Below are 23,254 nucleotides of genomic sequence, written 5' to 3'. Positions count from 1 at the left end.
TGGTTCCTGCATTTTAAGACATTTGTAAATATTCAGAGTCCCTGGAAGAAGAACAAATGAATTATTATATATAAATATAAGAATTGATAAATATAAATCAGTACCACAAAACACGTCACTAATTTGTGGAATACAGCAATACATACATATATCTTAATATCAGTGAGGGTGTAACGTATTTAATAGTTTAGTCTCTTATTGGTGGAAAGCACTTTACTAAAACCGGCAAACATAAATAATTATACCTTTAATGTAAATAAAAACACAAAACTATAAATGAGAACTGCTCCTTAATGTCACAATTCTTTTATTGGGTATAAACCATGTTTCTATAAACCATACACATACACTTTCCATTGTCTATCATGTATGACTCTGAGAGCTCTTATGGGAATCCTTGACATGGTTTTGGCCAGAATGCTTGCTGTATATAAAATACTCTAAAATACTCAAACACACAAATCTGAACATAAAATGTCCGCTAAATAAGACAATCAACAGAACCTACTGAACATAATCACATAATTTTTTTTTTTATTACCACAATGTTAATCTCTCACTCCTGTTAATCTGTTTTGGCATTGCATACGCACACCACCCATAGTTCTCAGCCATGCCCTGTGCAGATATGTAGAGGATTCACTACACATTGCTTGACAAGGTCAAACTGAATGTTTTTAAAATACGTGCTAACTAAACTCTGTGGATGCACAAAGATATTATGGTAAATAAATATATTTAAACAAAAATGTTTTGCTATAAATATTAACATTGTAGGATGTACCTATATATTGTGTTTTTATTATGCTTATGAACATTTACGGAAAAATACTGTAAAACCACAGTTATTATATATATGCCCATGTTATTTTTGAGTATCCTGAAATAGTGAAACACATTGTACAAGATATTTTATACTAGTTGTCATTCTACAAGTGGAAATCTAATTTTTGTTTTAAAAATATGTAATTGTAGTGACGGTCAGTACATTTCCATTATAGAGTGTACAAATAAATTCCCCTATTTGTATGTGGTTTAATTTTTTTATTTTCAATATACCCATCTTTCAAGTAATAACAACACAGAAATGCAATATTATTGCATAGACCTGGTCATGACTAGTGACCATCTGTCACACTTTAGTACCCTCCTCCCCACTAATCATGCTGATATTGCAGATTAACCATATAAACTTCAATTGTCTGTGTCTTCCAATACTTCTTGGAGATGTCTTTAAAATGTTAATATATGTTGTTGCCTCTGTCTTGAAGCATGAGTCTCTTCTGCCTCTTTCAGAATTGATCCAAAATGTTCAGCCACATTCCAATCAGGTTAAGCTACAGAGTTTGATAAAAGTTTCACTTCGGCACAATAAATCTTGTGTTTGATTTGCCCTAAGAGTTGCCTTGTTATAAAAAAAGCATTAGCTTTCAGAGTGATCTTTCTCAAATATTGTCCGTCCCACAATGGATTGCTCCTTAATGAGCCACATTAGCCTGTTTGCGGCTAAGTGTTTTTTTTACACTTTTTGGAATCGCTCATCACATCGCATATTATAGAGTTTGCCACTTTGTTTGTCATCAAGTTTATAGACCCCTAGAAAACGATTAATTTACACACTAATAGAGACTCAAATGCACAGCTAATACAAGAACAGATTGTAATCAGGGGATTAAGGAATGCCCCAGTCAACATCATTATCTGTGGTCAACAGACCTCATGTGTTCTGAGATATCTGATGATATTGTGAAGTGTATGTTCTCCCATCTCTTCTATTTAGGTTGCTGTTGGTGAGACAACACTGTGCTGCCTCAGCCAACATATATTTCTAAAGTTGACTTTCTACCATGCCACAGTGTGACTTTGCATCAGTTATATGTCTAAATCTAAAAGAAGCAGAAGTTTCTGTTTTCTAAGGCAGGCCAGGTATATTAATACAGTATTTGACGCATCAAATTTAATTAGAGTTTTTATGAATTAAATGCATACTTCCTGGTGTATAAAACATTTGGGGAACCTGTCTGCTGTGTACGTTGTAAGGGACTTAACAGTAGTGCAGTAATAGAGAAGTAAACAATATTAGTCATGGTGGCAAACACTGATTAGGATTTCATTTCACAGGTGGCTATTTCATTTGCACAAAGGGAGCTTTAGCTTTGAAAGACACATTGATTCACTCACCTGTACTTATATGAAGAGACCATGAACATCAGTACTTTTAGGGGATACTGGTATGGACTTTTGGAACATACTGCTATAGCGTATAGAACTATTCAAATCCTAAAGCTGGCTAATATGCTATCTTTAATAGTGAACGATCAGATGGACGACAACTAGGATGTACCATGAAAAAAATGTATCAATGCTTTGTTATGTGTAATTTTTATTAAAATAATTATAATACTTGTATGTCTATACTGTTCTCTATTTCAGTGGTCTTTGCATTGGCATATTCTCATAATATTCATAGAATAAATTGCATTTTGAGATTATGATGTGTATAATGTGTGGTATTGTCTGAGTTTTAAACAAGGAGCCATTGTATTCCATGAATCCCCCAACACAGAATGTGTTTATCATAAAGACAACATGTCTATATAGCTGGGAGGCTAAATCCTGTCTGGGACACGGTTTTATAGACTACAAAACATCTCATGTAGAATCCAGGAATGACTTAATTAGTTGCCATTCAACCAACACCCATTATTATCTTGCTCCACTGCTATTAGGAGAAGTTTATTACGGTGTGTTAAAAGAAAAACTGCATTTACATGCTGCACAGGTACATTGAACAATTAGCACAAATGACTAACAAAATGGTATTCATGGTTTAAACTCTTACCTAACCGAACTCATATTTGCTGTACTTTGTAATATGTTTACAAGGTAAATCATAAATAAAAACTAAGCCTTTAGCTTTTGTTCCTTATCCCATAAGTCAAACATGGTTATGTTTTCCTTTTGGGTGCAATCTGTGGTTTTTATTAGAGTGACATGTTCTAGTAAGAAATAAGGTTTTATTCTGGGTATGGCATGCAAGTAATGGCTTTTAATTGAACTGTTGATGTCTTACAGTAGAACTTGCGTACTCTGTTGGGAGACAAATTTGTCGCCATCAGCAGTTATTGCTTGTTATTTATAGATGGGCACAATAATGTAAACATGGGATATATTTCTTAAAGTTGTACATTTTATTTTTCTTTATATTTCTTAATGATCTAGAGAGATTTGATAAAATAACTTTCACGTTTTGAAAATATTTTTGTTAACAGATCAATATCTCTGTTTCTAAAAGATGGCAGGTTTTCTACACCGGGTTATTAACCTGGTTCCTTTCAGGCATACCTTGACAAGGTTTGTAGTTGAAAGACATTGATGTCTGAGTGCTCTTGAGCCTGCACCTGCTTGTGAGACATCAGTAAACATGCAGGGAAGCAAAACCTACACAATTCTAAGTGACTGATCTAAACCAGATGACCTTCCACCTTGGTTAAAGATAACTATTGTATTGTGAAGATTATCTTCAAGACACTGATAACATTATATTGGCCAAGAATTAGCGTTAGGAAAGTGAGTCATCTGGATCATTTGCACAAATGATTTACCTGCCTATTCTAAGTCTGCAATAGATGATAAAGTAAAAAGTCACTTAACAGCATAAGTTTTGCCCAATTACCATCTTAACCATACTTATAGCGGGAGATTCACTCCAGTGTCCCAGGCAGCCCCCTGATCAATGAATGTACATGAAAGTACTATGTAATGCATGTATTTAACCTGCCCCCTCCCAACCTTAATGAGTCACTGACTGGCTGGAGCACATGAAAGTACCCCCATTGAAATAAGAAGCAGCACCTTCTATACATGTGCACATGGGTGTCATAAGACCCCCAACAGAAAGTTTGCTGAGCCAGAGTTAGCGCTGACCGCCAGTAAGTACATTATATGTCAGGAGTTCGGATGAAAACACTACCTGCATGGCAAACGTGTGGAGGGTGGGGACGATCTCCCATGGATTTGCAATGGGGATACTACAAAAATATAAAGGAACCACTCAGCTATCATATGCATCACAGTGCACACAAAACATTACCAATGACTAATGCTGTGTGTAGGAAGTGCAGAACACATTGATCGGAAAATGTGTATAGAGAGATTAGAACCTTTTAATGTTCCTACTTAGTATAGGACTACTATAAAGTGGTCTTTAATGTCATAAGTGGTCAGTGATTATCATTCATACCAACTCTTTTTTATTATATTTTTATTACCATACCAAGTATTCATAAAACAAATGCTTTAGTGCATTTGCATGTCATTCATTCTTTTTTGATCAACAAACACTGAATATGATAACACAGTTTTTGTGTTGTATGAAAACACTCTGAACATTATCATACACATTGTTCCTCAACTCTTCCAGCTCAGTACATCTAGTAACCCATTTTTGATTCAACCTCCACTAATATCTGCTGATTTTCATATACTTGACTAGGTTGTTCCATCATTATAACTTTAGAAAAGAAACAAACACTGAAGTATCCTAATGTTCTACTAGAAGTACGTCTTATTGTACATTTACAACGCTTTGAAATCATGTTTTTACAATAAACAATAACAAGAAAATAGATTTGTTACAGACTATCAATAACACGTACATATTCCTCACTCGATCAACAGAATACTACATAGCCTTCTTATTTCACAATACTTTTTTCTAAAGATAAGAATAACTGAAATATTTGGAATCATTTATATGTACATTATGTATAAGTCCAGTAAACTATAAAAAATGTTTTGATACTTACTGGATCGTATCTTGGAAACTTGATTCTAAATTTCAGTTCTGTCCGTAGGGTGAAAAAACTAGAAGAAAAAATTAAAAACCAAAGCGAGAAGCTGACACCTGCTGATATGGTTCAGTTATAATGAAGCCTTGGCTCTGTGTGCACATTCTTGTTGAAGTTTCAGCTGCGACTACAAGCTTTTCCTCATGGATACAAAGTTTCCCTGCAGCTCTGTTTGCCACAGAGGTCAAAGGTTGGGGTTGTTGGATCAGATCCAGTCAGCAAGTTGCATGGTTATTCCATTATTATTTCTTGTCCTTTCATAGGGGCTACTGACCTAGATTTGAAAGGCTGTCCAAAATTATGCTGAAGCAATTAACTGTGTTTGATGAAAACGGCCCTCTGCTAGCACGTCAGGAAACTGGTTCATCTGGTAATATTTAAGACATGCCATCATTGAAAAGAGATTTTTTTTCCCTCCTCCCATTAGCTTACCCCACCCTTAGCCCGAAGACCTACAATGTTTAGTTTATAAAACACAGTGCGTTTGGTAAAATGCAATTATTTTTACAGAAAGGCATTCCTTGTTTGTTTGAATTTGAAATGTCACATGATTATGCAACCTTTATAAAAGTAAAAAAAAAATGGAAATGTAAAGCGCATGTTTAAAATGCTTTGAATAGATCGGCCTATTTTTTTTGTTCTGACAATACAATGATGCTGGTATTCAAAACATTTCTAACCTTATTTAAAAAGTGATCTTGGTTCTTTTGTTGAGAAAATCCCTTTAAATGGACAGATTGTATGTTAAAGTACTTTGTTAGTACTTTTAAAATGCATTCTTTAATCTGTATTGGGAAAAATGAATACATTTAGGAGAATTTACAGTGCACCGGCCCTATGTGGCTCCGGGTTTTCCTGCCTGAAGAAACCAGTCGGAGGAAGGAAATCGTCCCGCTGAGATCCGAGAGGGCTTTCATGCGCATACATGCTAGCGGTCTCATTGGTTCTCCTGGAACTCTTGCAAGAGCCAGTATCTGGATTTGGTGATTATCAGCAAGAACGATGTGTTTGGCGGAATTTATCTCCTGCAAGACTAGGAGCTGGGGGCAGGTGAAAGAGTCAAATGCTGAGTCTCACCATTCACTTGCAAGAGGGAGAAAGCAATACTTTAAAGGAGATGCTCAGCTATCATATGCATATATGATGGCTAGAGTGTCCCTTTATTTTGTTGATACCCTCTACTGTTGCGTGTTGAAAAACATTAAAATTGGTCTGGGCATCTGTTGGACCATTTTTTTCATAGAAACTCGTACAGTTTTATTAAATAAAAAAAATCCAATTTTATTGCAAAACTATCAAGTGTAAATTTATAGTGACTGTTTCTATAGTATTGGAAAATTTTAATACAAACATTTTATTTACCAACAAAATCACAAATGTGTATTGCCACTTATACAGGTTTACAAGAGCTGATGTTTATGTGAATGTAGTATTTAGTTTATCGTTCTGGGACATGCCATAGCAGTAGACGTTTTAATGACTAACGCAAAACAGTTGGAGAATAAGCTGCTTTTGCATTCAAACAATAGTGTTAGATCAATCAAAACTCATGTACATACTTTAATGTTGCACAACATACTTTTCCTCTTCGTTTTCCAATGAAATATATGACCTGTGTTTCATTTGCCTGTACCAAAACCATAGTCTAATCATACATACTACTTGTTATGTCCTGTCTACCCATTGTACAGCGCTACGGAATTTGATGGTGCTATATAAACAATAAATAATAATACATACCTCCTGGCACGTCAAATGGCCAGAGGAACACTTTTGTTTCTGTCGACACGGTTAGTGGTATTACTATAGGTGTAGATTTAACTTAAAAGACTTTTTATGAGATTTTGTAATACTGTGATAGTTCTTTTGATGTAACTGAGCAATTAATTCAAAGAAAGATTGATGCATTTTATTAACACAATTTAATTTATAAACTATGACTATAAACCCATCAAAGATTGCGCAGAAAGAGCAGGAACATAGTGCCAAAGGAATCTTAGTCAGGGAAGGTCCGGTATACCGTAGGAGGACTTAAGACATCAGGGAACAAAGGTCAAGGCCAAGCAAAGGTCTGGTACACAGACAACTTGTGGTCAAACAAGACAAGGAATTGTAAATCAGTGCAGGACAAGACAATAACAAGGAATTTCCCCTTGGACAATAAAGATAGCTGTTGCATGGGCAAGGGCTACAAGAAGAGTGATGGTATTTATACATGTATATATAGCCTCACTATATATATACACTCACTGGCTGCTTTATTAGAAACACCTTGCTAGTACCAGGTTGGACCCCCTATTGCCAAGGTGCTGGAAACATGATGGCATCACGCAGTTGCTGCAGATTTGTTGACATTCATGATGCAAATCTCCTGTTCCACCACATCCCAAAAGTCTACTGGATTGAGATCTGGTGGCTCATTGTCATGTTCAGGAAACCAGTTTGAGATGATGTGAGCTTTGTGACATGGTGCATTATCCTGCTGGAAGTAGCCATCAGAAGATGGGTACACTGTGGTCATAAAGGGATAGAAATGGTCAGCAATAATACTCAGGTAAGAAGCCACATTTAAACAATGCTCAATTTGTACTAAAGGGCCCAAAGTGTGCCAAGAAAATGTCCCCCCACACGATTACACCAACACCAGCCTGAACCATTGATACAAGGCAAGATGGATCCATGCTTTCATGTTGTTTACGCCAAAGTCTGACCCTGACATCTGAATGTCATTGCTGGAATCGAGACTCATCAAACCAGGCTATGTTCTTCCAGTCTTCTATTGTCCAATTTTGGTGAGCCTGTGCAAATTGTAGCCTCAGTTTTCTGTTCTTAGCTGACAGGAGTGGCACCCGGTGTGGTCTTCTGCTGCTGTACCCAATCTGCTTCAAGGTTTGACATGTTGTGCATTCAGAGATGGTATTCTGCATACCTTGGCTGTAATGAGTGGTTATTTGAGTTGCTGTTGCCTTTCTGTCATCTCGAACCAGTCTGCCCATTCTCCTCTGACCTCTAACTTCAACAAGACATTTTCGTCCACACAACTGCCGCTCACTGGATATTTTCTCTTTTTCGGATCATTCTCTGTAAACCCTAGAAATTATTTTGTGTGAAAATCCCAGTAGATCAGCAGTTTCTGAAATACTCAGATCAGCCTGCCTGGCACCAACAACCATGCAATGTTCAAAGTTACTTAACCCCTTAACGACAAAGCCCGTACATGTACGGGTTTGAAATGCAACAACAACAAAGCCTTTACATGTATTGTGCTGCTATTAAACAGCTGAATTGCCGGTGGCTTTGCAGCATCCACGGAAGCCTCACAAATGAGGCTAAAACAGTTTAGGAAGCGATCGGAATTGCTTCCTAACCATAAACTGAGTTGCTGACATTGCTCAATATCGAGGCATGTAGCAACACAACCCCCTACCCTGATCGCCTTGTGATTGCTCCGAAGAGCAACCACAAGGGCCATGAAGTAAATGGCGTTGCCGCCACTCACAAGATGGCGTCGCCAACTGACCCTCTTGAGAACTCTTGAGCTCCTCCTGCAGGTTGAACGCAGGTTATTGCATTTTGTAATTTTAAGCAGCATTAAATACTCTAAAACTCTGCTTAGTGTGAATAGTTTTCAGTGTGTGCAAATTTAGGAGAAAAAGTGTTTAGAGATTTGAGAAGGTCCTTTTTGTGCCAATCCTAGTGCTGTCCTTGGAATGACAGTGCCGTAAGGAAGGCGGCCTAATATTAATGGAGCAATTAAGTTCCTGGAGAGAAATCACACTCCGGCATTTCCTAACTGTATATACAGAACCATTTTTTACTCTGTTCTTGCAGATATCATATATAGGAGAGATACAGTATGTAGGTTAGATTAACTTTTGACGTATCTTGAACTTTTTTTATTGCTCATGTATTATATTCCTTACAGCCACTTTACATTGAAGAAAAACTTTTATTACACTTAATGCTAAAGACACTTGCGTACAATGTTAAAGGTTAAGGTTATATATTATGTAATAGACATACCAAAGATCCAGCAGCCAGCAATACATTACATTTCTGTCTAATCTCCATTATAGTCTTTGGATTTGTTGGACTATTGAGAAATAACATATACTGCAAACATTATAGCTTCATTATTAGTGTCAGGCAAATTGTATATTTGTATATTCAATCCCAATGTGTAATAAACCACATTGGGATTGAATATTGATCAAATTACCCTGGGAATATATCTTAAAAAATATTTCTTAATGTTTTTGGCCAAAATTTTCTGTGCAGGAGATGTGTTCAGCTACGTTATATACCGTATTGGCCCGAATATGCAGTCCCGGGCGGCGGGCAGGCAGCAGGGTTAGGATACAGATCCCCCGCAGCGGTGCAGGGGACCCGTATCCTACTCTCCGATGCGCTCAGACAGCCTCCCCTGCCAGCACTTTCCACGGGGGGAGTGCCGGCACGGGAGATTGTCTAAGCGCATCGTGCAGACGTTCACCGGCAGCGGCGATGAGCGTGAACGACCTCCGCTGCCGCCACGTCTGCTCGGTGTGCTTTAACAATCTCCCTTGCCGGGAATTCTCACGGGGGAGTCCCGGCAAGGGAGATTTTAAAGCACATCTTGCAGACGTGCCGGCAGCGGAGGTTGTTTATGCTCACATCGCCGCTGCCGGTGAACGTCTGCGCGAACAATCTTCCTTGCCGGTACTTCCCACAGCGGAAGTGCCGCCACCGGAAGTTGAATACGCGTTATACATAGATGTCCCCCGCCAGCCCCGCAAGACCCCGTGGAGTCTTCACCAGTAAGTCTGGTGGGAGGGGGACATCTTGGGGACAGAGTGGGGGGACAGCATATCTCGGGGGGGGGCAGAAACCTTTTTCTTTAAAAAAGCACCTAACTTTTAGGGTGCGGCCTATATTCGGGTGCGGCCTATAACCGAGCCAATACGGTACTTACCGCAGACAGTGCCACCAGCAAACGTTGTGCAGGGAGAAGATATTATCAAACCACCCCATGCGCGGAAAACACTACCATTGATATAAACGGGAGCACTTTTATGCCACTGCATCAAGCACTACTGCTATATTTTAAAAGCAACAGCATTACTTTTGTGCTGATGAAACGAAGGCAAGGCGCAGAAAATGCAAAACAACAAAATCATGCAAGTTAACATCACACCTGTGTTTTCAGTAACCTTTTGGCACAATTTGAGGCCAGAAATTTAACAATGCACTTTTTTTGCTATGTATTTGTGTACACATTGTGTTTGTTTTCAGATGTTATATATTATTTTATGAAATATGAGTTGATAGTTTTATTTATTTAAGATATGTATTTCCTTCTTTTTTACCAGATTATTGTGTCATGTGAGTAACTGAGTCTTGTTTTGTAAACAGAGCTGTCAAAATTTATTTTTTTAACCTAAATCCTTCAGTGAAAATTTTTTTCAGATTACACTTTGGAAGTATTAACGCAAGTTAAAAACAGGGTATGCCACTCAAAAATACTCTCATTGTAAAATGTCACTGTCACTCAGGAGAAGAGGTCTAAAGGTCCCTAATCCTCCACTTGCATGTCCATCATTGAGTCACTCTCCAACTATCCACAGCCTCTTGCAAAATGATGTCATATTTTGCTAATCAAATACTTTTGAAACTGAAGCTTAAACCACCAAGCTTCATTAGGTATTAATAATATAAGATATATTGGTAACAATGTTGTAAATTAGTACCTCATGAGTATCTGAAACCACATTGTAACAGAATAGTCATTAAAGAGGAAGCTGTGGAGTTTAGAGGACCATATCCTAAGAGGTTGTTGTGGTGGATCAGTGATGACCCTTTCCCAAAATAATAAATTGCATATGAACAGAAATATAGATTATATATCTATGAAAGATCCACCCCCAAAATAATGGGGCTGCAAAGAAAGAAATTATAGTTAAACTTTTAACTTCGAACCCATTTCTCCGTACACAAGGTACAGAAACCCATTGTTGCATTATTGTTTTCTAAACAAATACAGATTTTCACACAATAAAGGCTACAACATCCACAATGATTTATCTGTTTGCTCACTTGTATGCGTTATGTTCCACTATGTACAAATGAACATAAATATGGTAAAACACAAGATGCAATCTAAGTAGTTCTTTTCAATATTTAACATCAGCAAATACATGTTTGGTTGCCAGTGACAAAACTCATTTTCAGTAACGCTTTGAGGGTTTATAAAGAAAGACATGAACCGTTTCCTAAAAAGGAAGGCAACAAATGTGCAATTTGAAGGAAAGCATATCATGTAATTTATTGCATACATTTCTAAATCGTGAACCTCTTTTTCCCAGGGAGCACTGGAAAACAAAGGAATTGTTAGCAAAAAAGTACCCATTTAGAAGGAATTTAAATAATAATGGGTTTACGTAGGGTGCCAATTTAAGATTATTTTCTGTAACGTCAATCATTGCATTTTTATACAGATTTGAGCATTTGACTGCTGTTCTGAATTAATGCAGTTGTACTTACTTGTGCTTTCAACCAGTAGTTCTGAATAAATCTTGAGTCACGTTTTATATAGTGAAAAGCAATTGACTTTGATATACTAAAGTAGTATGCTATTAATGAACACTTTGTAATCCTCACAAACAATGCATAACATTAGAATAAATACAGCAGTGGTTGATTCATCCAGGCTTGTGAGAGGAGATTGTGAAAACATGCATAGTGGAAAGTGTGGATTTTTAAATCATAAGCCTTACTCTATAACGTTCACAGGTTAAATCTGGTACTTACCATGTTCCAGGGCAAAGCTGTGTACCAATTTGTGTTCTTGATTCTTCCAACTGGACTTTCTTTAAATTGGTCATTTGGGGAACAGATGAAAAAAATTATTAAAACATATCATGGTTACTTGCCTTTACTTGGCCCCCCAGGCCAGAAGGTGCCAACCCTCCCTTATAGATGGTCCTCACAAGAGGAAAAGAAGCCTCCTCTTAGAAGGTGGAGATGATCAATGGCAGATTGTGTAGGGAGATCAGACTGATGCATAGGCCATTCACTGTCACGCATATTCTCTCAGTAACACTGTTGTTTATTACCCTGTTTTTCTCAAATTAAATATACAGAAGAGTGTTCCCCTTTTTTTTTTTACTAATATTCAAATTACCAGATTACCAGATTATCATCTTTCAATGTTGATGCTTTACTATGTTTACCTCTATATCATGCATTCACAAAGCTAATCAATAAAATGTTGAATATGAATATGTTGGGAAACAATCAAGCATACATTTTTGTTTTAAGTAAATATTGTGTAGGAGGAATAAAACATTATTTCATGATTTACTTCCCTTTTTGTAGATGATAACATTTATAAACATGCTGTTCTTTATACAACTAAAGTCAAATATGTAATTTATTAAACCACAAGGATAAAAAGGGGAAGTGTAATTTCATATTTATTAAAATATGAGAAAAAGAAACACATAAAAGAATTTCAATAATTTCTTTAGTATGACAATAATATGCCTTTATGCAGAACTATTCCTATATTTAGGCATTAAACTAAATGTACCCCCCTATCATCACCCCCAGAGTCCCTTTGTCCCCTCCTTAACTGTGCCACACCTTTCATTTCCTTCCTTGTGTAATATAGTTTAAATAAACAACAAATAGAAACATAGCATTGCAGGTATAGACGAACTTAATAAATCATGCAAACCCTACATGTGCAGGTAATAATAAATTACACATGAAACATTGCATTACAGGTTCAGAGCAACAAAAAAAACACACAAACCCAGCATTTCAGGTATAGATCAACTGAAAATCACATTTAAACTCAGCATTGAATGTATAAATCAAATAAATGATGCATGGAAACCCTAAATTGCAGACACAGATCACAGGTGCACGCCCCAAAGGCCAGTCCTGCCACCCAGACTGCACACATAGGACTTTCCCTTGGAACCCAGACTGCACATATAAGACTTGCACCCGGCACCCAGATAGCATCCACAGGACCCACCTAGCACCCACATTGTCCCCCAAACAGCAGGTTTGTGCCATCTTTGCCCTAAAACAGCTAGTCTGTGCCATCTTTTTCCCCAAACAGCTTGTCAGTGACTCCAAACAGGCTACCTGTGCCATCCTTGCCCCTCAAACAGCCTACCAGTGCTATCTCTGGACCAGTCTACCTGTTCCATCTTTGCCCTTAAACGCCCTGCTTGATCCATCTTTGTCCACAAACAGCCTGCGTGTGTCATCTTTACCTCAAGCACCCTGTCTGTACCATCTCCTCTCCCAACACATTATACATCAATACTAACACACAAACACACATCCAGATTCTTGCCATACACACATTCATGAACACATACTCATTCATACTCCCTCTTGCACTCCCTACCTTACCTGCATTCCCTACCTCCACTGCATGAGAAACTTCTTTTTTTTCCCCCAGGGGAAGCAGGAACATAGCAGGGCCATGTAATGTGAAGTAACACAACTCAAGGGGCACCTGCTATGAGCCCCAGGAATGACTGGGGCAGATGCCCATTTTGCCCTCTGTTGAAGACGCCCCTGAGATCTCCATTGGAGGTAGTACTGACAAACACAGAAAAAGGAACTCAAGAAAGCTTTGGATGACCCTAAAGGGCAGATTAGGTGCAACTGGTTTTAAGTTGTCATATGCACATTTATCGGGCCTTAGAATGCAATCTAAATATAAGGTGTTTTTTTTCTTACTTTTTTTTTTATAACCTCTGATTGCAACCCTGAATGTCTATTTTCTATATAGTATGTTTATGTTGCATAACATAATGCATAACACATAATACATAGTGCTCATAATTAGTTAATATTGTCCCTGGAATCTCTTTATTAAAACCTGCTCTTGATCACTGAAGTATTGGACTGTTTTGACGTATATACTTAATATGACCATGCGTAATACATGAAACTATTTATGGTAATGGCTACTGCACAAAAATAGAAGTTTTACCTACTTGAAATTGCTCTGATATTATTAACAATTATGTCTGTTTACATAACCTGTTTCCACTCCAGGGACTTCTGTTAACCCTGCCTACTTGAGTAGCTCCAATAGACCCCATTAATGTCAACCTTCCCATGCATTATGGGATTTTTAGTCTTGGTAGAGTCTCTTGGGATATAACCATGGATGGCTACACAAGCCCTCATTATAACATAATTTTCAATATTTTAAACCCTATGATAATACAGATGTTATATTTTTTTTTTATTTAAATAGCGTCAACAATTTCCGCAGTGCCTCTTACAGTACATATGTTCAAAGGGTATGACCATACAAACTGATACTGATTAGGTAAAGAGGGCCCTGGTCGTAAGTTTCCAATTTATAGACAACGAAAAACTTCATCCCCAAATATTTAATACAATGAATGTGTCTTAGAAAGTCAAAGCAAACACCCTACACATGTTCAGCTAAATTCAGAGATAGTTGAACATGGATAATTTAAGCCTTTCATTGGCAAAGTAAATGAATTCAGCATTTACATGGTCATTATTATTATTTATTGCTTTATATAGCATCATCATATTCTGTAGCTCTGTAGCAATATTGTTCTGTACTTACAGAAACAAAATGTAAGAAGGGCCCTGCTCAAACAAGCATGTATTTTAAAACAATGTTTGAATAAGTACTATAATTTTCCTTCATATGGTTAAACAGTGGATTTCTGGGCTTGTTGCCAGAAAAGAGTTGCACAGCTCAATCAAAAAAAACGCTGAACTTCTAGAAGAAAGTGAAGAGAGTTTCCACCAATTCTGAAAATACATTTGCATGGATTTTATGTGAGAAATAGTTTGGTCTTAATTAAAAAAAATAATAATATTTGAACACTAAATTGTGTTTTTAACATCTTTAATGCTGGTACATTACATCTTTAATGCTGTAAAATAAATGAAATATATGCAACCCTTCTCTACATGAACTACACTCTTATCCACACGTGGGTTCTTTCATTTTTAAATTAAACAAAATGAGTTCAATGACTGGTTTAAAAACATGAATTCATTTTTAACAAAACTGATTTTCTACATATTTATAGAACTTGTTTAACTTAATTGCCGATTGCCTTGATCTTACTTGGAGATGCAAAAATATGCTTTGATCTTATAAGACTCACAAAGGTTTAAACTTGGAATCAGCAATCACTGTGCTGTTATACTGAAATACACTTGCCAAATGCATATGTGACGTTGGGCACTTAGCACTCATTATTCAGTTTCATGCCTGGAGTTTGAATATCTTTCCAGCGAGTGTTAATTCTTGTGTGCATTTTTTTTTAAATCTAGTTTTAAGATGGGTTATTAAATCTGGCTTCATGTCACTGGTGCTTATAACCTTTTTTTCAAACGTACTTTGTTCATTTCACTTGGATCACTGACTGGCCCACTGCCCTAGGTGGTCATCTATACAGCTGGCCCTTATATTTAAGAAAAATCAAAGGACATGTTTGTGTTAAGCAATATCCTTTGCTGAAGGTGATGACATGTTACAAATGTACCATAATAAACTATGATAAGCCAAAGCAATCAGCTATAGCCCCATCCTGCTGCCATTAGAATTCTGGTCAGCACATTTACAATGAAACACTGCCACCCTTTGTTTCATCGAAAAAAGGCAGCATGTCGACCACTGAATCGAAATGGATCCTAATGTATCGGTTTGTCTTAGTCTGTCAATTCTTGTCATACCCCTTGAATATATGTGTTATATTAAGCGCTGCATAAACTGTTGGCACTATATAAATAAAAGATAATAATAATATGTTGTTGAATTCATTGGCATAATAGTTTATATCCAACACAATTTTTGGGGCCAAAAGTGATTAAAGCAATTATTAGAATAACCCTACTGACCGCCAGAATTCTGATACATAGTACTATTTATTAGAATTCTAGTGGTCAGTGGCATCTTTCCTGTCTGTGTTTGGACCTGTGTCTCTTCATATATCTTGTTGTTTTTTACCTGTATATTTCTGTATAGGTATTATTATATTATTATATGTCATTATACAACAACGAAACATTGAAACCAAACAATAGTTGAAGAGGACAATTCAATGAGGGTTACAGTAGATATAAGCACAAAGGTGAGGTGCAAACAGTTATTCCTGATCACTGTATGGACCGCAGATGGGGGATCAATAAACTAAATTCTGAAAAAGTAAAAAAGAAGATACAAATTAGAGGGACCCCAGTGATATCACGAAAGTCAGAGGCAGAAATTGCCCCCTGAGCCAGTCTTTAAACTGTGTCGGTCCAACTTGGGCAAGCCAGCTCACAGTGACAGGAGTGCAGTGGAGTCACGTGAAATAAGACAGGCTCCAACCAAGGTAAGTGTGTGCTAGTGTGTGCAATGGAATTAGTGTGTTTGGGCCTAGGGGGCTACTAAGCTATATCACAAAGACATCATCACTAGAGAAATCCGTGAAGCCAATAAAGAAACAAAGGGTATTATTATTATTATTTTAGAGATATTATGTATTGACGCCCTGAAGACTGCATTGTGGGTTAGAGCAGACAGCTGTCGAGAACACTACCACAAATGAGGCAGAAGCTGTCACTATTAATTAGTGTAACCAAAGAGAGAAGAGCCCATAATTATAAAAGCAAATTAATATTCTTAGCAATTTAGTCTTGGAATGACAAGGTTTCAGCTCATGTTAATAAAGACAGTCCCAGGGTTGCATTAGATCTAATCCAAAGAAATTATGAATTAAGAGATATGCAAGCAAAATGCGTTTTCACTTTTTTTTATAGAAAGGTTTATTCACGCAATATTAAATTTAAAGATATCTAAATGACAGTGCAACTATGTCAGTTCCTATAAAACAATGACACTATTTATGATTTTCAGCATAATCTATCATACTTACATAGCAATCAAGGCACAGTGTTAAATATAATACTGTATATTTCTTAATCTTTAGGATTGAGCATCTGAGATTAACAGAAACATACTTCTTAATTTTCTTGCTGAAGAAAAAAAATGGCAGCCATTTAACACGAGTTGGTAGAATGTTAGGATTGTGCTGGGAGTGTTAATAGATATAATTAAGCCATCATTCTTTGTTTAGTCACAAGATATCATATAATAAAAGCATTAATGTTAATGATCTCACTACCTCATTAACTGTAAATTCTTAGACATTCAATATATCAATATATCAGTGTTTCTTGTGCAATAACAATCTTTTTTTCTTAGCCTCCATTTCAACCCAATTCCAGCTACATCATACAATTGGTTGAATTGTCTTAAGTATAGTTACACATGTTGCCTATATATTACAATGACAATTTCACAACGCCTTTTTTTTTACATCATTAACTTCTTTTTATGTCTAAGGTGTGCTTGTTGAAGCTAAGATTTAGGGGAGATGTCTGATCCCAACCGGCCCACAACATTAAGTTCCAATTGCAAGATTAATATCAGGACATTTAACCTCTGCAGCTCTGCTCAGTTTGTTATTACCATTAAAGGCTTATTAGTTTAACTGACAACAAACTAATAATAACAAAAAATAATATATATCAGAAACAGACCATGCAAAGAATTCCATGGTTTGAGTAACATCAAATACTTTACTTTTGCATCTAAAAAAGGAATACAAAAAATCATATTTGATGTAATCCTTATAACAAATAACCCAAAATAGGCCCAAAAATTTCAATAGTTTACCACTAGGTGGTGATAACATCAAAGAAATGGCTCTGATATTTTAGGCGTGCATTCCTGTTTTCATTTGTGGAGAATGTATGAGTAAAGGAACACCAACTACATATACAGGCCCAAAAGTACAAGTAACATGGCACATTCAGCGTACTCTTTAAAATTAGTAACCTTCTCTAGAAAATACAATGCTACAAATTATTGACCATTTTACTTATGCTGAAGGATAATTTATAAAATAGTTTTATACTAAAGCAAAGTACAAAGAGCCGACCCTTGATGACAACAGACGTCTGAAAATCAACCTTAACTAAACCTAGCATACTGGAAATATTCCTCATTACTTCAAATATTAATGAAATACAGGCACATAAAAACATAGCATTTGGCCCATCTAGTCTGCTCATTTTTTCTAAAGTAAAATCTCAAAGACTTTAATCAGTCAGGTCATGTCTTACATTCAGGATATCTTTATGCCTGTCCCATGCATATTCAAATTCCCTCACTGTATTAGATGGAGGGCTGTTCAACCTATATACCACCCTTGCAGTAAAGTAAAATGACCACCTCCATCTTCCTGCACCAATGTCTGTAGCTATACAACCCAGCACCCTGCTTGCTTTTTCTGATGATTTGTTGCATTTCCTACTTTTCTTTAAGCCCCCCCCCAAAAATACTCTCCCTCTCTTCCTTGTCACTCAGAGAACAGTGATTTTTACATCTTAAGTGCATTATTTGACATTTATCAGCATGAAGCTGCTTTAATCATTTGTTATACCCTGTTGCAGACCTTTGTATCATCTGTAAAAAGACATATTGTACCTGTGAGACCTTTTTATAATATCGCTAATAAAATTATGAAAAAGTATGGTTCCCAGTACAGATCCCTTACATACCTACTAGTATAATACGCTGTATATAAAAGACTTGTGCATTCGGATTCATATGAGTTTTTAATTCGTACAAAGGTCTGAAAATGAGGCGGGACACCAAGGAAACAAACGAAGCAGAGAATTTCTGTTTGCATTTCATTGTTTTTTTTTGCTCACATTCTATCACACACTCTTACTTACTCTCTCTCACTTTCTTTCAATGTCTCCCTGCCTTCTCCACCCATCACCTTCCATATCCTTGGCTATCCTTGGCTACTTGTTCGTTTGTCTTCTTTCTTAGTCTGCTTCTTCCCACTGTCCGCTCCATTAACCTGGCCTCCTGGAGCACTTCCACAAAAGGGGAAGTGAAAGAGTGTGAGAGTGTGTAAATGAGTGACAATGATTTTTGTTCTCGAATGGAAAAAGCCCTCCAAATTTCTTCTGAACCGAAACTCATTTGAGAAGGGCCCTCCTTACCTGTTTTTTTCTGTAAGTCAAAATGTTATGTTATATACTACTTGTTATGTCCTGTCTACTCATTTTACAGCACTACAGAATATAATGGCACTATATAAAACAATAAATAATAATAATATTGCTCAAAAAAGAACGGGCCAAGAACAAAATGAAAAATTTGTTTGAATCATTTTGGTTCATGTGCACAAGTCTAGTAAATAAGGCTATCAAAAGAAAATGCTCGTTGTGATATGCTCCCTGGAGTGCATTTTGATCTTGTTTTTGTTTCCTTACTACTTGTGTCCAATGATGGATGAAGTTTGTGTCCTTGATTGGTGCAGCATGGTACTATCACCAGTTCCCAAATGTCATTTTTACTAAAGCATCAAGGATTGTATGCCCAATTTATCACCTTATCTTTCACCTGAACTGTATTCTGATTAGAATTATTTATTGATTATAAAGCACCATCATACTCTGCAGTGCTGTACAACGGGTAAACAGGACATAACAAATAGTACATAATATAACAGTATTTACTTACAGAACCAAAAGGTAAGGAGGACCCTGCACAAACAAGTTTACAATCTTGAAAGAGTACTAGGATTTTTATTTTTTTTATGATATCCAATACTGTGGCTGTCTTATGGTAAGAATATAGTACAGTAATAATGTTGCAGATCTGATAATGTGGCTTCTTTTATGTGGATATTTTTTTGGGATAGCACTTTTTCCATCATAAAGTACATGAAGCTGTACTAATACATTTCCATTACTTGTTTATTACTGCATGTTCTGTAATTGAACATATCAAAAGGATAATATCCTCCCTTTTCCCCATTTACAAGACAGTAAATACAGTGATTTAGCTTGCAAGAAAATATGTTGACTGCTGACCTTTTGACTTACAAGACCTTTACAGTATAGCATAGTTACAAAAATAGATAATGACAGGAGCTGTAGTGCCAGAAAATATATATAAAATATTGCACAAACAACTAATATAAAAAGTAGGACATCATGTGCAATTACTCCACTTACCGTATAATATTGGAGCCCTTTGGTTTACAGAAGTAAACATTTACTCAGCACCCCCTTACATCTCTACCCTCCTATCCAAATACATCCCTACCCGCCCTCTTCGTTCCTGTCACGACCTGCTGCTTTCTTCTACTGTTGTTACCTCTTCCCACTCCCGTATCCAGGATTTCACCCGTGCCGCTTCCCTCCTATGGAATCCCCTTCCCTGTTCAGTCAGACTTTCCGCCTCATACACAACTTTTAAAACCTCTCTGAAAACCCACTTGTTCAGGGAAGTTTACAACATTCATTTACAGTACTCCCAACCATCATCCTAATTACAGCCATCGGAACAAACGGCTTCAACACATCAGAAGCAGATCAACTCATCCTCACCCAAGCTGTCCTCTCCTATTGTCTCACCCCCCTCAACCACCGGCTAGATTGTAAGCTCGCAAGAGCAGGGCCCTCTTCTCCTTTGCACCAGTTTGTTATTGTATGTGTTATTGTGTTTGTTTATAAATTGTTCTAATGAATGTAACAGCGCTGCGGAATCGGCCGGAGCTTTATAAATAAATGTAATGTAATGTAATGTAATTTACTAGTGTACGTACCTGTCATTAAAATGAGATTACTGTGACTGGACCTCTACCTTAAACTCAAGCAGCGCAACAGACAGTCCCATGGTGACAGGCCCTTTATATGTATAAAGCTCTTTCACCTTTGGAATTCAACAATTCTCAAATAATAAAGTAATGGTTGATGTAGTTGCAGGCTAAGCAATATATGGCTGTATAGTGTGATGGAATCCCCAAAATGTATGCCTAGGATAGAAGTTTTTAAAAGGTATCTGCTGGGTATAAGCTGAATTCTTGCTTTGGTTTGTGTACATGGTGGTCATTATTATTCTAGCGTCTACCCGGGAATCTGAGTGTGTATTCCTTTTATGTTTTTTAGGTTGTGAGCTCCCCTGTTTTTGTACATTTGCAGGTTCTGACCAAACCTTAGGATTGAGCAGTTCCTCCTGTCACACAGGTGCCTTGTTAATGGTGTCCAGAGAAGACTTTAAATTGCATGAGAGTCTCATCAGGTTAAAAATGCAATGCAGGACTCGCCAAATTTGGAGTACTTTGACATAGTGGTGTAAAAAGCAATATATGGTCCTATAGTATAACACAATCCCCTTATACCTTAGATAAAAAAAACAACTTTGATTTTGATTACTATCATGAATTCTCAAAACTCTTCATACTTAGCCATGATAAATATGGGGGTTAATGTATTTTATGTATCCCCAGGTGTAGTGGTGGTATCTGGCTTCAATGTTGATAGAATCTTTGAGTTTCCTCTATTCCTCATGTCTGTGTGATATGAAAAGTGGGTTGAGAGGCTTTAGATGTCCACTTAAGGCTAGGTTTCCACTTGTTTTTTTTTGCTAAAAACGCCCATAAAAACGCCAATTCAGCCACATGTTAGCTGTTCTTCAATAGGAAATCGCACAATGCCATATCCACTTGGCGTTTTTCTGTTTGGCGTTTTTTCAGTCCTCTTTGGCGTTTTTCTGCTTTTTTGGGCTCTGTGGCAGTTTTTCAAAATCGCAGCATGTTGACACTCTAGCGTTTTTTGCAAGGAAATCTTGGCGTTTTTCTCCAATAGAAGTCTATGGGAGAGAAAAAACGCCATGAAAAAGCCATGTGGGTTTTATGCCTTGGCGTTTTTTATGGCGTTTTTTCCACAGTTACAATGCAGAGGATGGACCCAGTATCTGTGTGTCCTACGAGAAATAGGCTGGAAACAAACAGTTTCACACAAAACAAAGTTCATATTGAATTTTACACCATTTGGAACAAACATGCCATTACAAACAAACATACCCGACGCATCAACTGGATCCTGCGTGCCAAAAGCAACAGCAAACAATTTGCACCATCATTTGGGGCCAATCTTCCTAGAGGAGCAGACATTTGGAATAAAGCATGCCTTACAAACCACAGAAAAGAGACAAAAGGGTCCGCCGGGCGTGTTTAAGTAGAACTCTACCAAGGAAATGACATCAGGAGGGGGCAGATACTTGCCATTTATCCTAATCCCTTTTAGCTGGGTGAGACTTCTAACTTGTAAAGGCTGGAAAAACTGCCTAAGGTGAAAAAAAGCAATTTCCACAGAAAGGCTAAAACGCCAGGAAAAACTCCAGAAAAAACGCCAAAACGCAGGTAAATGCAGTGGCAGTATTCTTGGCGTTTTTCCTGGCGTTTTTCATCAAGAAAATAACGCAGGACAAAAACCCAAGTGGAAACCTAGCCTAAGACTGGCACAAATTGTTTTGTTGGTGAATCATTCATTTTCAGTCTCATGCTATGGGCCTTGTCTTGCATCTTACTTCCACTGTATTTCATGTAGATTTAGCTATGTTTTGCACTGTAAAAATAATGTAAACAAACAGAGGGGATTTTGGCAGTGATTTTGTCTGTAAAATCAGCTTTTGTTTCATTGTAATAGATTCCTGTGCTTAGTTAATTATTATCTTCTCTCAATTTTTAATCACAGCTTTGTCAGGTCACAAAGCAGCATCAAAAAGTAAACCTTTTCACATGCTCCTTTAGCTCCATCTTGCTTCTGAATCCTTCTCCTGCCACATGTTATTCCACGAGCTCCTCTTTTTTGACTCTCAGTGGCTTAGGATTTATTTCTCAAATCCACAAGCTTAACTATAACGCAGCATCTTGCATGACTGATTTCAAAGAAGATCATGTTACTAGTGCTCAACTACAAACCTACAAATATATACTTGGAAAATAACACAAGGCTTTACTAAGCACATAAGCTCACCTGTCACATCAATGTAACCCATGAGAGGTAAGTCCTAACTAAAACACAGTGTCACAGTGGCTTTTAAATCAAGTATCTTTGATGACTGAGAGTAGGCTTTATATGTCATATCCTTTCAACCCTTAATAGAGAGTCCAAACCAGAAGTAGGTGGGATTTTTTTTCCAGTCTACGTGCACCAGTGCAGAAAACATTTTGTGGGCATTAAAACAGATAAGCCAGTGGCTGACAGTGGAGGCACACACTAATGTTTCGTGTCAGTTCAACAGCAGATCCGATCATCTAATGTGTGGCTGCTGGCTGAGTACATGTGGCCACATGCTGCAAGACTTTGTATGGCCATGTACATCCAGCTTCCTGCCATTGGCCTTTAAGTGCTGCTTTTCACCCTGATTGAGCCTTGATTGTATGTGTATTAAACCTAGCATCATATCTATTGACTTTGTCCTGTACAGTCTTTTGTGTGTACTAAAATGAACCATGACAGCGTTCCTTTCATAGTATCCCATTTATACC

This window comes from Sceloporus occidentalis, unplaced genomic scaffold, assembly GCF_023333645.1.
Source record: "Sceloporus occidentalis isolate IW3139 unplaced genomic scaffold, rSceOcc1.0.p SCAF_28, whole genome shotgun sequence".
NCBI classification, from domain to species: Eukaryota; Metazoa; Chordata; class Lepidosauria; order Squamata; family Phrynosomatidae; genus Sceloporus; species Sceloporus occidentalis.
The sequence above is the reverse complement of the archived record's forward strand: the minus strand, read 5'-3'. Positions refer to the sequence as shown.